General features: G+C 37.3%; 1 protein-coding gene across 5 annotated transcripts in view; it reads left to right on the top strand.

The window, feature by feature from the left end:
* MAP4K3 (mitogen-activated protein kinase kinase kinase kinase 3) overlaps window positions 1–17,780 on the top strand; it is a 251,566-nt gene that overhangs the window by 82,592 nt on the left and 151,194 nt on the right. The window lies entirely within an intron of this gene.

Below are 17,780 nucleotides of genomic sequence, written 5' to 3'. Positions count from 1 at the left end.
CCCAGCTCAAACACTGGATGAAAGATGTGAAAGTAAACTTTTTCTTGTAGGTCAGGCTTGAAATTTCTGAAAAACCAGATTCAGAATCTCTTTGTGAATTACAACATAAATTTAATTCCAAACTTTCAGGATGTCTGCTGTTAAAGTGAGGGCATTTATTGAAAAGGAATGGGATCCTGAAAATTGGAACGCAGACTTATGAGCTGATAATGATGACAGTAGGGACATTGAAACCCTAAAATCTGCTGAATCTTCTTTACCAGACAAAACTTTAATGGGGTGCCCTGAGATTGATGTTGCGAGACACTGCTAATTCCTCTCATGACCCTCCTCAGACCCCTCTTTTCTTTCAGACCTGTAATTAGACTGAAGCCCCAACAGGCCCACAAAAATAAGGTACAATGTGTGACCCATAAGGAAGTGTACAACACTCCAAAAGAACTGCATGATTTTTCCAGTTTATATAGACAGATCAGCGGAAATTGTGTGGGAATGGAAATTAAGGATGTGGGATAATAGTAGAAAGAACAAAAGTTGGATCAGGCTGAATTTATTAATATGGGCTTTCTGAGCAGAAATTCTGGATTCAGTGTAGCTCGAGGCGTTATTAAGGATTCTGACAGTTTACCTAGGTAGGTTGGATGAAGCATGGACCAAAACTTGGCTGCGTATATTACCTGAAGTCAAAATGCCAGACTTCTGGGTATGATGAGGAGATCCAAAGGCTTAAAGAGCTGGAAAATTAGAGTGGATTTATCAAGTAAGACCTGCCCACCCACCCCAGGAATGTCTAAAGCACATGCTCTTCACCAGGACTGTGAGTAATAAATTTGTGAGCAGTTCTTTCGTCCCTGAAGAGCTCTGTGGTTGCCCTTCTTTGTACATCAGGTATTACTGTGGAACTGCTGCCATTGAACTTGGGTCCTTAAATGCAATGTGATTGCAATGTGAATGATCAGATCCCACGTTGGCAGGAAGAAAGTGGCAGTATTTAATCATCAAATACAAGGCAGGTGTGGTTACCGTAATGGTGAGCAGAGTCAAAGCAGTAACCAGAATAGTCTGACTAACAAGTTCTGTGGCATTGGTTAGTTGATCCTGGGGTACCTAGAAGTGGAATAGAAGGGCAGATTGCTAAATTCTTATTTGATCTGCATAAGTGGAAGAGTTCTAGATCAAGTGAACCAAAGTCTAACTTGAATCACAAAATCAGAGAGTCACATCCCTTTAATTAATTCCCAGACATGAGACAAGTTACAGATTCCAGTCCCCTTGAATGAAGGGAAGGCTGGGTTCTCTTGGGGAAGAACCCTGCTGTACTACCAAAAATGTATGTTGTTAATCTTTCTTCTAGTCTTCCTCAAGGGACCTGTGGCCTTTTACCAAGATTACTATGTGTTGGGGAAAAGGAAATGATCAGACATTTTGGGGATTATTAGACAGTGGCTCAGAAGTGACATTAATTCCAGGAGATCCAAAACTCACTATGGTCCACCAGTTGGAGTAGGGGCTTATGGAGGTTAGGTCTTTAAAGGAGTTTTAGCTCAGGTCTGTCCCACAATGGGACCACTGAGTCCCTGAATCCATTCTGTGATTATTTCCCCAGTTCCATTATTGGACATACTCAGCAACTGGCACAATCCCCACATTCATTCCCTGACTTATGGAGTAGGGTTATTATGATAGGGAAGGCCAAATGGAAGCCACTAGGATTTTCTCTACCTAGCAAAATAGTAAATCTAGCAATTCCGCATTCCTGGAGGTATTGTAGAGATTAGTGCCACCATCAAGGACTTAAAGGTTGAAGGGGTGTTGATTCTCAACATATCCTCTTCAACTTTCCTCTTTGGCCTGTGTAGAAAATAGATGGATCATGGAGGATGACAGTGAATTTTCATAAACTTATCCAGGTGGTGACTACAATTGCATCTGTTTTTCCAGATGTGGTATCATTGCTTGAACAATTGGCAGATTCCTTGGTTCTTGATAGGCAGCTGTTGAGCTGGCAAATGCATTTTTTCCTGATATCTGTTAATAAAGACTACCAAGAAACAGTTTTTGGTTTTTTTTCCAGCTGGCAAGGCTAGAAATATGCCTTCTCTGTCCTACTTCAGGGGAAATCAACTCCCCAGCCCTGTATCATAGTCTAGTCCACAGAGATTGATCGTCTTTCCTTCCCATAACACATTACACTGGTCCATTGTAGTGATGACATTATGCTGATTGGACCTAGTGAGCAAGAAGTAGCAACTACTGTAGACTTACTGGTGAGGAATTTGTGTGTCAAAAATTGGGAGATAAATCCAACAGAAATTCAGAGGCCTTCTACCTCAGCAAAATTTTTAGGCATCCACTGATGTTGGGAGTGTCCCTTTTAAGGTTGGTAGACATCCCTTCTAAGAAGGCTAAACTGTTACATCTGGCCTCTCCTGCAACCAAAAAAGAATCACCATATCTAGTTGTTCTCTGAATTTGGGAGGCAACATGTTTCTCATTTGGGTGTGCTACACCAGCCCATTTACTGAGTGATCTGAAAAGCTGCTCATTCTAAGTGGGAACTGGAACAAGAGGATAAACAAATGAATCCTTCCTTTATACATAGCCTGGACATTTGGTGTGTACGTCTTTAGTCTTAAAAATAAAAGTCTATAAGGGTCATGTATATAAAGTGACATCTTTTTTTTTTAAAGATTTATTTATTTTTATTCCCTCCCCCCCTGCTGTTTTTGCTGTCTGTATCCATTCACTGTATCATCTTCTGTATCTGTTTCTTTTTGGTCTTCTTGTCTCATCTTTTTCTCCTCTAGGATTCACCGGGATTTGATCCTGGGGACCTCTCATGTGGAGAGGTCCGCTATGCCACCTCAGTTCCTGGTCTCTGCTGCACTTTACCTTGACTCTCTCCCTTTCGTCTCTCTTTTGTTGCATCATCATCTTGCTGTTTTACTCAGTTGCATGGGCACTGGGTCACCACGTGGGCACTCAGCTTGCCACGTGGACACTGGCTCACCATGCTGGCATGCTTTCTCTTCTTTTTCATCAAGGAGGCCTCAGGGATCAAACCCGGGTCTCCCATATGGTAGGCAGAAGACCTATCACTTGAGCCACATCTGCTTCCCTAAGTAACATCTTAGGATCTGAAATGCTGTCAGGTCCTTTTAAAATGAAAAACTAGAGAAAATTAAAAACCAGAGAAATTGCTAGCATATTTCTTCAAGTGGATCCAGAAAACAATAGAGAATGATGGATGTGCAGTTGCCCTTAAAAACACATATCCATATAACAACAAGAATCATGGTAGTAAAATTCACAGCAGCTATTTTTAGGGAACTTGCTTAGAAAAATGTGTCAGAGTTTGTACTAAGCTTTTCATATGCATTGTTTCAGTTAATCTCAAGAATCCAGTGTGGTAGGTAGGCATGGTATTGTCCTCTTCATCTCACAGCTGTGGAATAGAGACACAGAAAAATAAGTAATTTGTCTAGGATTGTATAACAGTGGAAACAGATTCAAATCCAGTTTTGTCTTATTTAAAGCCTAATGCCTATGTTATTATGTATACTTTCTTAGAAATGCTTCCTGGAATTTTTACAAATTCCATTCTCTAGCAATATTTTTTGAAAAGTTTGCCTTTCTACTGTCGGACTCATTGTTCATTTTAAAATTAAAATTAAAATTAAATTCTAAGTCTTTATATATTTTTATTTTAAAGTAAGCGTCATTTCAGGCTTAGAGGAAAGTTAAAGGAATAGTAGTACAGAGGATTTCAATATTTCACCAGATTCCTCAGATCTTAATATTTATTACATTTGTCTTATCTTATTGTTAGGGATACACCTTTCCCCCTAAATACTTTACTGTGTATTTCCTAAAAACATTGACATTTTATACATAACTATACAATAATCAATCAGGAATTAATGCCAATATTATTTAATCCAAAGACCTTATTCATATTTTATCAATTGCCCCAGTATTCTTCTAAGTCAAAAGAAAATCCAGAATCATTTGTTCTGTTCATATGCCAGGTCGCTTTAGTTTCCTTTAATCTGAAAGAGTTCCTGTTTTTTCATGACATTGGCATTTTTATGGACTACAGACCAGTTATTTTATAAAATGTTCTTCATTTTGGATTGGTCTAATGGTTTGTCATGATTAGATTTAGGTAATATACTTTGGCAGGAATACTGTAGAAACAACGTTGTGTTGTCCTCAGTGTATCATATCAGGAAACGCTTGCTATGATTTGTCCCATTAGTGATAGTGTTAACTTTGACTATTTGGTTAAGATGGTGTCTGCCAGGTTTATCCACTGTAAGTTAATATTTCTCCTGTGATAATTAATAAATATCTATGGGGAAATACTTTGAGAACATGTAAATTTCTGTTTACTCCTCATACTTTCACTAAGTGAAATCATTCATTGATGATTCTCACCTGAATTAATTATTCTTTTGATGGCTCTCAGATGATGATTTTCTAACTCCATTGTAATTTGGCTTTCTTCTGTATAGGAAAGCTTTCCCTTCTTCCTTGTTTATGTAGTCAATGTAGAGTCATAGAATTAAAAATTTCCCCCAAATGTTTATAATCCTTTACTAACTAGAATTACCTTGATGTATGGTTTATACCAGATTTTGGCCAGTGGGAGCCTATCAAGCTGATTCTTGTGTCCTTCAGCATGCCCCTATCATTCTTTGAGTATCCCCTCACTTTGTGAAACAAAAAGATGTTTTGGGCACATCTTGCATTTTCCCTGCCCAGCTGCTGAGTCCTCTATTCCTACAATGAGTCCTAGTTCCTTTCATGGCAAACAGTATTTAGAATCAAAGGTCTGGGTGCTGGGTGTGTTCATTGCTCCTGAAGAATCAATTGCTTCTAGGCCCTCTTAGCGGCTAGAGCTAGGAAATACATATACACACATAAATATGTATATACCGACCCACATCTCTTTTTGTCCATCTGTCTGTCAAATTATCCATCCACCCATCTAAGTTTCATTCTTATCATTCCAGTACTAGTCTAAAACCAGAAGGTTCATTTTCCTCTTTCGTAACCTAATTTACATTATCCAAAAATATGTATATTTATTTACTTGCTTAAACCTTGAATATATTAAAGAATTTCAATATTGCTAATCCATACCTCTGAGAAAGTTACTTGGGTTGGTTCCCCTTCCTTTCACATGTGGTTATATTATTTATTTGAACTAGAATCAGTACATTTGTTTCTGATTATATTCAGTTTTTTAGGGTACCCCCCCCCCATCTTCTATTTAAGTTGTTTTCTTTCAGATTATTTTTAGTGTATGTGAAGCTTTAACATGATTCTTAAAGTCAAAACTATACAAAAGGCATACACAGGAAAGTGCCTCCTCCCATCCCCTCATTTTTCTTCTATTCTTTTTCTCCTCATTCCCATTTACCTTGTTGATAATCACTTTCTTTGGTGTCAGTTTTATCTTTAATGTGTTTTGTTACCCCCAAATAGCAGGTACATGCATATTTTATTTCCTCCTCTTTCTTTCTGTCATATATGGTAGCATACTAAAGATATTCTTTTGATATTGCTCTCTTCAATTAACAGGATGTCTACAAAATACTACACATTAGTTTCTAGAAAGTGTCCTCATTTTGCATAGTGCTCCATCTTATGGATATGCCATAGTTAATCCAGTCACTCTGTGTGGGCATTTATATTGTTTCCATTATTTTGCAACATAGACAAAGCTAACAATGTTCATATATTTTTAAATAAAATTACTTAAAGGGGTTTGTAAAACATATATCATCTATACTAATACATGCTTACAAGTTGAATGAAAAGTGAAAGAAGCCAGAAACAAAAGGTCACATAGTGTACGATTCCATTTATATGAAATGTCCAGAATAGATAAAGCCATAAAGTTAGAAAGAAGACTGGATGTTGCCAGAGGTTGGAGAAGAGAACATGGAGAGTGACTGTTCAGTAGGTGATGTGGTCTCCTTTGGTAGTGAGGGAAATGTTTTCGAAGTAGAGAGAGGTGATGGTTGTACAATATTGTGAATGTATAGATGCTGCTAAGTTGTATACTTTAAAGTGGTTAATTTTATGTTAGGTGAATTTCACCTCCATAAAATCTTCTATATCATTCATATAATAAAAATAGCCCTTTACTTGATTTTCCTCATTTATATTGGTAGCATTGACAGTTCAGTCCTGGTTAATCAGTGCCTCTTCAAAAACTTCCCATGAAGAAGAAACCCTGAGGTTTGTCATTTTAATGACATTGTGCCTAAAGTACACATTTTCTACTTGCACCTTTTGTTTGCCTAATCAATTTTCTTTACCTCTCTTGTATTTCACTTTGCAGAGGTTTTTGTTTTGTTTTTCTTTTGTACTGGAAAATGTTGAAGCCTAATGATGATGACGTGTGTATTTTTGTGTTTCTTCATGGTCAGGGATTGGAGTGGTAATAAAGTAATCTAGAAAGATACTTTGGACCAGATTGTGTACCATAATGTTTTGTATTCCACGTCATAAAATCTGGTGTAGGGAAGTATATAAGGTTATTAGAGAGAAGACTAATATTTTGGTTGTGTTTTAGAAGATGTCTGGCAGTAATGTGGAGGATGTATTGAAATTTAAGTTAATACTGGAAACAGGAAATCCAACTAAGAGATGTATTAATAAGGATATTAGCATATAGGTTGACTGCTATAACAAAGAAATCCAAAAATAAAGTGACTTAACCAAGACAGGAGTAATATAATGGTTTAAGGTGAGCCCAGGTTTGCAGGTCAGTTCTGTTCCATGAGGTCATTCCTTCTATCTATTGTTCCATCAACCAGTAGAGCACTCATTCATCTCCTGGTCACTGGTGTATCCATTTTTAGCTTGCAGATGAGAGACAGAATCATTCTCAGACTAGCAAATTTTATTCTAAGGAAGTGAAATGGAAGGTGGTTTGTTGATTCTTTTAATCTTTTCAGAGAATCACCTTTTGGTTTCCTTAATTCTCTGTCCATCTGTCTCTAATCTTTATTAATTCCACTTATTTGTTCACTTTGGGTTTAGTTTTCTCTTTGTTTTTTACCTCCAGGTGAGACATTTGGTTATGGGTTTGAGATCTTTCTTCCTTTTTTTTTTTTTTTTAAGATTTATTTTTATTTATTTCTCTCCCCTTCCCCCGCCCCCGCCCCGCCCCGCCCCATTTGTCTGTTTTCTGTGTTCATTCGTTGCATGCTCTTTTGTCTGCTTCTGTTGATGTCAGCGGCACAGGATCTGTGTCTCTTTTTGTTGCATCAGCTCTCCGTGTGTGCGCCACCATTCCTGGGCAGGCTGAACTTTTTTTTTGCACTGGGCAGCTCTCCTTACAGGGCGCACTCCTTGCGCCCTGTGGGGCTTCCCTATGCAGGGGAACACCCCTGTGTGGCAGGGCACTCCTTGCGCGCATCAGCACTGAGCGTGGGCCAGCTCCACATGGGTCAAGGAGGCCCGGGGTTTGAACTGCAGACCTCCCATGTGGTAGACGGACGCCCTATCCATTGAGTCAAGTCCACTTTCCATCTTTTTTAATGTAAGCTTTTGGAGCTATAAATTTCCCTGTCAGCACAGCTTTTGCCACATCCCATGTATTCTTATTTTTATTCATCTCAGGATATTTTCTAGTTTTTCTTGTGACTTCTTGTTTGACCCATTGATTAAAGGTGCATGGAAGTTTGGTATTGTTTATGAATTCCAAAAATAGATATTGGGTTGTATTTGTAATCTGGTCTGTTCCTTTGGGCATATTAGGTTGTATTAGGCTCAGAGGTTTTACTTTTACTTTGTGAAATCAAGACTAGGGCTTTTATTTGACCACATTATTACGGTGACTCAGTTTGAGACCTTGAGCTATGGTCTATATAAATGGATGCTCAGTCAAAGACAGAACTAAATAAACAAAAGAAGAACACAGAGAGTTTAGTTTCAGATGCTGGAGCCCCAGGGAGAGAGCTGAACATTTGCCTGATAGATTTCAGCTGATGAGACCAGAGCTCTGTTCAGAGCTGAGAAATCCAGGAAAGAAGTGAGCCCTGGAGGGAGATGAGCCTTATGCTAGCCTACAGCCAAGATCAGAAGGAGCTGGGACCATGGAGCCTTTGGAGGAAGAGGAAAGCTGAACTCTCGTGGAGACCGGCAGCCATATTGCTTCAATACATAGCAACAGACTTTGGTGAGGGAAGTAACTTGTGCTTATGGCCTTGTGACTTTAGCTTCTATCACAAATAAATAACCTTTATGAAAGCCAACAGATTTCTGGTGCGTTGACTAATATAGGGTGTATGTGGTTTGATTTCCTCCTTTTTGAGAATTTTCCAGTTCTCCTGTTATTGATTTCTAGCTTCATTCCGTCATGGTTGAAGAAGATATTTTGTATGATTTTAGTTTTTTTAAATTTATTGAGACTTGTTTTGTGACCTATAATATGGTCATTCCTAGAGAATGATCCATGTGCACTTAAGAAAAATGCATTTTCTGCTGCTTTTAGATGAACTCTGCTATAGATGCCTTTTGGTCTAGTTGGCTTATAGTATTATTCAGGTCTTCCATATCCTTATTGATCTACTGTCTCTCTAAATGTTCTGTCCATTATGGAGAGTGGTGTACTAAAATCTCCTACTATTAATGTAGAACTGTTTCTCCCTTCAAATCTGTCAATGTTTGTTTCATATATTTTGGGGCTCTGTTTTTAGGTGCATGTATGTTTGTAATTCTTGATGAAATTAACTCCTTAAATATGTAGTGTCTCTTGGTCCCTTGTAATATTTTTTGACTTAAGGTCTGTTACTGTTTGTCTGTTACTAATAAAACAACCCGAGCTCTCATTTGGTTACTGTTTGCATGGAATATTTTTTATATCCTTTCATTTTCTGTATCTTTACCTGTATCTTTGAATTTAAGGTGAGTCTCTTGGTCATGCTTTTCTATCCATTTTGGTAATCTCTGCCTGTTGACTGGAGAGTTTAACACCTTTACATTTAAAGTTACTACTCATAAAGCAGGATTTCTACTATTTTGCACTTTGGTATTTTTGTTTTGTTTTGTTTTTAATATGTCTTATACCTTTTTTGCCTCTCAGTTCTGCCATAATTGCCTATTTTTATATTTTGTTCGTCCTTTGTAGTGAGCTCTTCAGAATTGCTTCTCATTTTTTCTGGTCATATTTTCTTTGTGGTAAGCAAGGGGCCTAAATTTAGTATCATGAAACTATAATACAGTATTGTTTGATTTGATACAAGCTTAACTTCAAAACATTCATTAACTGTATTTTTGTACCCCTCTGTTCCCCTTCCCTATTTTTATTTATTTTGTCACAGATTATATATTTATATAAGTCCCAAACCATATATTTAACATTACCTTATGCATTTGCATTTTAAACCCTGTAATAAGTAAAAAGTAGACTTACAAATCATTAATACAACAACACTGGCATTTATACTTACCAGAGTTCTTTAATTCTTCACGCAGCTTCAATCTATTATATAGAGTCCTTTCCTTTCCATATGAGGAATTCATTTTAGCATTTCTTGTAGGGCCTCAGTAGTGGTGACAAACTTCTCTCAGCTTTTATTTATCTGAGCATGTCTTAATTTCTCCCTCATTTTTGGAAAGCCATTCTGACAGATATAAGATTCTTGGTTAGCAAATTTTTGTTGTCAGCACTCACTTTATTTTTTATTTTTATTTTTTTTAAAGATTAATTTTTTAAATTTTGCTTCCTTTCCCCCCACTTTGTCTGCTCTCTGTGTCCATTCGCTATGTGTTGTTCTGTGTCTGCTTGCATTATTGTCAGGTCTCACCAGGAATCTGTGTCTCTTTTTGTTGCATCACCTTACTGTGTCAACTCTCTGCATGTGCAGTGCCACTCCTGGGTGGGCTGCCCTTCTGGTGGGCGGTGGCTCTCCTTACAGGGTGCACTCCTTGCACATGGGGCACCCCTACGCAGGGGACACCCCTGCATGGCATGGTACTCCTTGTGCATGGCAGCACTGTGAGTGGGCCAGTTCACCACACAGGCCAGGAGTCCCTGGGTATTGAACCCTGGACCTCCTTTATGGTAGGCAGACGCTCTATTAGTTGAGCCACATCCACTTCCCTCAGCACTCACTTTATGTATGTTAGTCATCCCACTGCTTTTATGTCTCCATGTTATCTAAGACTATACAGGATTTATTTTTATTGATGTATGTTCTAGTCTTCTAGATTGCCAAAAGCAATATACCAGAAATGGGTTGATTTTTTAACAGTGGGAATGTATTATGTTACAAACTTCTAGTTCTTAGGCTGTAAAAATGTCCAAATCAAGGCATCATCAGTACTATACCTTCCTCTTGAAGACTGGCTGCCAGCACTCCTGGACTTCTCTATCACGTGACAAGACACATGTGGGTTTTGTTACTTTTAGGCTTCTTGCTTCGTGGCTTTCTCTTCTGAATTTTATTATCTTATAAATGACTCTAGTAAGAGGATTAAGAATGAGGTGGGTCACATCTTAAGTTAAGATCCTACTCACCAAAAGAGCCTCCTTACAGTGGTCCACACCAACAGAACAGGATTAACTTTAAGCACACTTTTCTGGAGTCTATACAGGTTCAAACCATAACAGTGTTCCCTTGTACCATGACCTGTTTCTTCTCTCTTGAACTTTGGATTCTCTCTTTGTCTTTGGCATTTTGTAGTTTGATTATAATGTGTCTTGGTATGAGTTGTTTTTGGTTTATCCTGTTTGGAGATTGTTGAGCTTCTTGGATGTTTATAGTCATGTGTTTTATTAAACCTAAAAAATGCTTTCAGCTATTATTTCTTTGAATATTCATTCTGCCCCTTCCTCTCTTCACCTTTTGGCATTCTCATAAAGGTTATGTGGTATGCTTGTTGATGTCCCCCCAATCTCTCAAGCCCTGTTTACTTTTCTTCGTTCTTTTTTCTTTCTGCTCCTTACACTAAATAATTTCAATTGTCTTTTACTCAAATTTGCAGAATCTTCCGCCATCTCCAGTCTACTCCTGAACTCCAGTGGGGAATTACAATTTTGGTTACTGTGTTCTTCATCTGCTGTATTTATTTTGTTCCTTTTTTCTGATTTTTATCTCTTTATTGATATTCTCATTTTGCTATTATTTTCTCGATTTCCTTTAGTTCTTTGTGTTTTCCTTTATCTCTTTGAGCATATTTAATGCAATTATTTTTTTAAGTATTTACCTGGTATGCCCAAACTCTGGCCTTCCTCATTGATGATTTCTAATGTTTTACCCTACTCATGTGTGCATAGTGTTTCCTCTTTCTTTGCATGCCTCATAACCTTTTATTGCATATTAGACAGTTTGGTATTTTAATTTGTTATCTTTGGAGTTTAGTCACTGTGTGGTTTGTTCTTTAAGCATGCATCATCTAGTGTTATCACAGCAATTTTTGTAAACATAAGGCACTAACAAAAAAAAAAAAACCATGTACACAAAACACCTTTCTCAGTCTTTGTAGATTGGTCTGTGTTAAACTAACAAAAAGGTTTTTTTGTTGTTGTTTTTTTCTAGCAAAGAGTTTAAAGAGCAGCCTGGGGTGAAAGCTTAGGGTCCTCCTTGATCTTTTCTGCATATACTTCTTATTCTAGGCATGCACACATAGCTCTAACAATTTCCCTTTTTATGCAGATCTGAAATTCCTTTTTCTTCTAGGAAATAGTGTTTTCTTCTAGTTCCAGGTGTTACACTGTATGTCACAACAGCCTGCAATCCTTTGCCCCAGGCACCCACATTCTAGCTATCCTGAGAGCCACTTCTAGGAGCAGGGCATGACTAGCTTGTGACTAGTGTCCGGGGTTAGTCAGGCAGTCACAGGACAGATTGGTGTAGACACATAGGCACCCTAGTATGTGCACAAGGGTTACACTGCTCCTGGAATCAGGACCAGGGATCCAAACTGGGAGCATTTGCCAGCTCTGCACTGAGTCTGGGGAGATGGGTATGGGAGGGGGCAAGCAAGGGCACCAAGAGGTTTTTCTATCATTTTTAAGTTGCCTTTTTCTTGATTCAGCATTCACTCAGTTGCTGCAATCCTTTAACTGTTTCCCAACTCTGAGAAAGATGGTTCTACTAGGTTTTGCTCTTTGTTTAAAGCTTCTGTGGGATGGCTCAGTCTACCATCTTAGTCATGTCACTCCAGGAAGTCTTGTTAAGTGAGTTGGGACAGCTGGATATCCACATGCAGAAAAATGGAATTGGAACCTACTTTCAACATATACAGAAATTAACTCAAAATGGATCACACATCTAAATGAAAGATTTAGTAATAGTAATTGTTTGAGAAGTTTATCTTTTTTTTTCTTAGTAAAAAGGGCATGTTTTAAGGAATGAAAAACAGAAAGACCTCTTGGTAAGAATTTTTGTGATTTTCATTAGATTATTATTTAAGACAAACCTTCATATCTGTTTTCTTTAATATAAGATTCCTGGTTTCTGACAGGGTTTCTGGCACCTAATATCCATTCAGCAAATATTGATTGAATGAATCAAATTAATGAGAGAGATATGGAAACTGGAATAGAAGATATAGCTTAGAAATGGATTAGTTTAAACCCTGACAGTTATTTGTACTAATTAATAACAAGCATTTATTCAAACTTATTAAGTGCCAGGCACTGTTGTGTTTTATATATCTTGACTCATTTAATCCTTATATTAGTATCCGTATGTTTTTATATATATAGAAACTAAAGCAATGAAAGTTTAAATAACTTGACTTAGTTGGTGTAAAGCTGGGATTTGAACCCTGGCAGTCTAGCTCCAGAGCTTGCTCTCTTTCTCTATACTAAGGACTTGACTGTGTTGTGGGTACCATTGGTATCATCACATTCAGGTGAATGTTTATCAGAAAGAATAGAGGTTTCCTGATTATACCCTAAAACTAAATTTAAAATCTTTGGTGACAGAACTAAGAATCTACATTTTAACAAACTGATTTCTGTGCATCTTAAATGAGTAAATGAATTTCATTGGACTAAGATATAAATGTTTTCAAAACCAGTATATCTGCCTAAATTGGACATCTTTTGTGAAGAAATGGATGCATAATAAACCAAAAGATCAACCAAGAAATAAACTCTTTTCTGAAGAGAATAATGTAGTAAGTATAATTAGCAAGCTGTTCCTCACACTCTTGACTTGATGTATAGGTAGAATCTCAAGTGACTATTGGAAAACTAAGAATTAGTCACTCTGAGGTATTAAAAATTTAGCACCATTAGGCTAGAATAACAGGTAGAGATAAAGCTTCAAACGTAACTGAAAGCAGTATTTCTGCCAACAGTGGTGCAGCTTTAAAGCATCCTATCAAGCACTGTCTTTGAGTGGCTATGGCTTCCTTACCCCCTGGGAAATTTTGAAAATCATGGATTATCAGAAAGTTGGCTCTATGTAATTATATCAGCAAGAATAAAACATCTCACCCTTGCCTAGTGATTCTAATTCACTTTAATATAGAGAAGTAGTCTTGATAGTACAAACCAGATGCAGAGTTTCAGAGGGGTTTCTGGACATCATAGTCCATATCAATCTTAGTAACTTGGAAGGTAGCAGGACATTATGTTCACTTTGCTGTGGAGTCCTGAAGTAGACCCCTTTACCCCAGCTCCGCCTTGCTCTAAGTCTATCAAAACACTGCTACGTTTAAATTTCACCTAAATTCTACTCTTCCCCCAAATCTTGTAGTAACTGTATCTGTTTCTTTTTGGTGAGACTGCCCAAGAGTCCTCTGATGTGTGGTCTTCCTCATTGGAGTGGTTCAGTACACCTGATGGTGTCAGACTGCAGGTTTGTTCCTGTGATCTTTAGGCTGATTGGACTAGGACACTACCAAGTCTTCAGACTGATTTTGAAAGAAAATTAAAAATAGATTAAGGTGAAAGCTTGAGGCAGAGCTTACTAGTAGAATAGAACTTGTACATTTGGGCTGCACTTTCATGTTCTGATAAGGAATTAAAAGTATCTACATTATGAGTCCCTTGAATCTTACTTTTTTTGTGTGTGTTTTCAGATCAGTATTTTAGACCATAAGGAACTTCTTTTAGATCATCTATCCCAATGGTTGTTAGATGTTTTACAGCTTTCAAAAGTTTAGTCACAGAAAACCCCTACTGGAGGAGAAGTACTGTTAAAAAAATCTCTTAAGACTAACTTTTACATCTCGTATTGCAGAAAAGTATAACATTTGTAATTTGCTCAGTCACATACCTTATTTGTAGATCTAATTCTCCTTATTCTTGGCTCATGTTCTTTTGTTTTTCACACTAAAAAACACTTAAAGTTAACTTATAATTACTCGTTTGTGTTATTGTTTGCAGTTTTTGAAGTAAAATATAAATGTAGACAGATAACAACATTGATTAATTAGGTAGCAACTTGTGGGAGAAACTTCTAAATGAAGAAACTTGTTCCTTTTCCAAGACGATAAAAAAATACTGAGATTGATAAGCAGTGAAATTCATAGTGAGAAGAAAATAAGCTATGTTTTGTTTCCATGAGAGCAATACTTAATAGATTATAGAGTGGGTATAGCTCAGTGGTTGAGTACCTGCTTTGCATGTACAAGGCCCCAGGTTCAATCTCTGGTACCTCCAAAAAATAAAATAGATTATAGAGCAATATTTGAAAATTGTGAAAGGTACCAGTAAGATCTCATTCCACTGGGTTTTTTTTTTTTCATGGAACTCCAGAGTTAGTTTATGAGTCTTTTTTTTTTTTTTGTCAGCTTTTACTGCTAGGATATTAGTTTTTTTCCTGTCCTGAGAGATAAGAAACATTATTTCCTCTTTTATCTTTCATCATAGTATAGCAAGACTTTAGAGAAATTGTTTATATAGCTCCTTTTCCTATCTCTCTTGAGTGTTTCAGTTAATCCCTTACCACCAGTTGTTTACTCTTTGTTTGCTGCCATTGTGCATAGAGTAGTTATTACATCATTTATGATAATTACTTTTCAGAAGTTGATCATGGATGTTTAGCCACTCTTTAATATATTAGAACCATATTTTTGACTTGAGGATGACTATACTGGATAGATTTGGTATTTACCTATTGAAAAATATTAATGTTCAAAAATAAAGCAAATGACAAAGGACTTATTTAGTATATCTGCAGCTGTTTTCCTCATTCCTAGCCCAGTGCATCTGTTCAGTGAGAGTGAACGTTTATTTTGTATTTTAGTTTGAATGGAAGATAAAAAGACAGTGTTCCTGCCTTCAAGGGGCTTATTACTCAGTGTGAAAATTAACTAGAGTTATGTAAGTAGCTGCCTAACTACAGGAATTTATCCATTAAGCAGAATGTATGTGAGTATATAGGGGTTTGGTGCTGACAATGAGGAAGGATGTTGGCTGTGACTATAAAGAATTAATTCACAGGGTATAGAATAGCTGCCTTTAACTGTTTACTTTGTGAAATACTTAAGATAGGATATTGTGAAAGGACACTAATGAAAAAGAGAGGAGTCGATATAAATTTACTTGGTGGGTTCAATAGAGGTTGTGAGACTCATTTCACTTAGGGTGATTAAGAAAGATAGAGTTCATTTGAGCCTTTAAGACTGGGAAGGGTTTTGCTTTATATAAGAGAATGGAAGATATTTTAATTGTGAAAGCAAAGGTGTTGAAGAACTAGGCGTGTTTGGGAATCAGTGTGTAGTTTCATTTGACCAGAGTAATAGGCTCTGTTTGGGGGTAGTGGGAGATAAGATGTGAAAAGCAGATTGATGATAGTTTAAGTTACCTCAAAGGTTTAGACATTACCATATAGACAGTGAGATTTTTTTTACAGGTTAATAACATGGTGAGAGTGGAACTATAAGTAAATTCAGTATGTGTAGGACATATTGAAGAAAAGAGACCTGATGGTAAGAAGACCTGGTACCATTACAACATCCACATTACATGAGATTTTAGGGTAGAGTATTAGAACTTGAAATATGCCTCGTTGGTTACTGGTGGTAAGGGAAAGGGATACAGTATGTGTCAAAACTTTATTTTGGAGAGAATAGCTTTGCCAAATTGTTTTGACAAACTAACATTTGGGAGCTAATATTTTCATGAGTTTTATTTATCTGTGGTTCAAGAAAATGCTTAGAACAGTGTCTGATACACAGTAAGCACTATACTATCTAGCTTCAAGAATAGGTCAGAAACTACTGGAAAACTTTATTTTATTTTTATTTATCCACTCCCCACCCCTTCAGCTTGCTTGCTCTCTGCTCTCTGTGTCCATTTGGTGCACGTCCTTTTGCGTTTTTGCTTGTCTCCTTTTTTGTGGAGTCACCTTGCTGAGTAGGCTCTCCGCCGCCTGGGCCAGCATCTCTCTACCGCGTATGGGTGAGCCTGCCTTCACAAGGAGTCCCGGGGTTTCGCATGTGATAGACAGGAGCCCACATGACTGAACCACAGCCACTTCCCTAGAAAACTTTATTTTCAAATCAAGTCTGGTAAGAGAGACCAGACAGTCAGTGGAGCTTGAAGCATCTCAAAATCAGGATTATTTCTAAACAGTATGGTTCTGGTTGGTGGGCAGGGCCAGAGAACTGGTCCTGGGACATCACTCCCAGTTATGGGTACCTACTGTATTGGGGTCTTCCATCAGAGCTACTCAGGTAAACCTGGCCCTCAAAAAAGCTGGATCCGAGTAAGAGAAAATCTCCTAGCAGGTTAGTCAGGAATCTCAGGTTAAGCCATTCTACCTGACTACCTAGAAACTGTCTGTTCTTACTGTGGAGACTATTTCCTCAAATATTCCTTTAAAATAAGAAGGGAACAGATTTGATTGGGGGATGGAAGAGAACTGTCAGGGCTTGCCCTAACGATCTCATACTTATGATTTGAGCAGGAATTTGGGAAGCTGCCTATTATTTTTTTACTTTGCCACTGACAGCCATTTAATAAGGGTATTTGTAGTACATAATACTTTTTAAGTTGAATTAACAATACCAAGCCACTTTGGTTTTAGTATAAGTATTTCTCTTTGTTCTTTCTGCATAGTCTCTGGTTCACCGCATTTGCATTCAGTGTAGTTCTGTTTCTCTCCAGGACAAGTGTTCATTCAGAAACCACAGCATGTGACTCTGCTATAGGATTGCCAGATCTTACTTTGAAGAATTTAGGCACAGAGAGAGTAGAAGGAGAGAGATTATTTGCTAATATAGTCTGACCAGGCTCAAATACTCTCCATTCTGCATCCCAGCACAGTTGGAAAAAGTCATTCAAGTACAGGATAAGCTTGTGTATGTGGGCCATCTAGTAACCCAATCTGCCAGAGTGTAGAGCTACATTTGACACTCTTGGAGTATAAGGATTTCTATCCTAACTTAAAAAAGAATTACTTTTCGGTGCTAAAATTATATTGTGTTATTTAGTAATAAAAGTACCACATATTTTCCTAGTGAATTATTTGTTGATTATCATATCCAAGATATAATAGTAATAGTAGCAAATAGTAGCAAATATAGTGCTTACTCCATATCAAATACTGTTCTAAGCATTTACATATCGTAACTAATTTAACCCTTACAACAATCCTGAGATAGGTGGTTATTGTTGTTATTCCCATTTTACAAAGGAGAACATTGTCACAGAGAGGTCAGGTCATTTGTGAAGTTCACACAGCTTAGTTAGGGGTAGAGTTGGGATTTGAATCCAGGTAGTCTGGGACCAGAGTTGATACTCTCAATCACCGCACTGTATTTACTTTAGATTATCACTAAAAGTAATACTAATA

Source organism: Dasypus novemcinctus, chromosome 17, assembly GCF_030445035.2.
Source record: "Dasypus novemcinctus isolate mDasNov1 chromosome 17, mDasNov1.1.hap2, whole genome shotgun sequence".
Classification (NCBI taxonomy): Eukaryota; Metazoa; Chordata; class Mammalia; order Cingulata; family Dasypodidae; genus Dasypus; species Dasypus novemcinctus.
The sequence above is the reverse complement of the archived record's forward strand: the minus strand, read 5'-3'. Positions and strand labels throughout refer to the sequence as shown.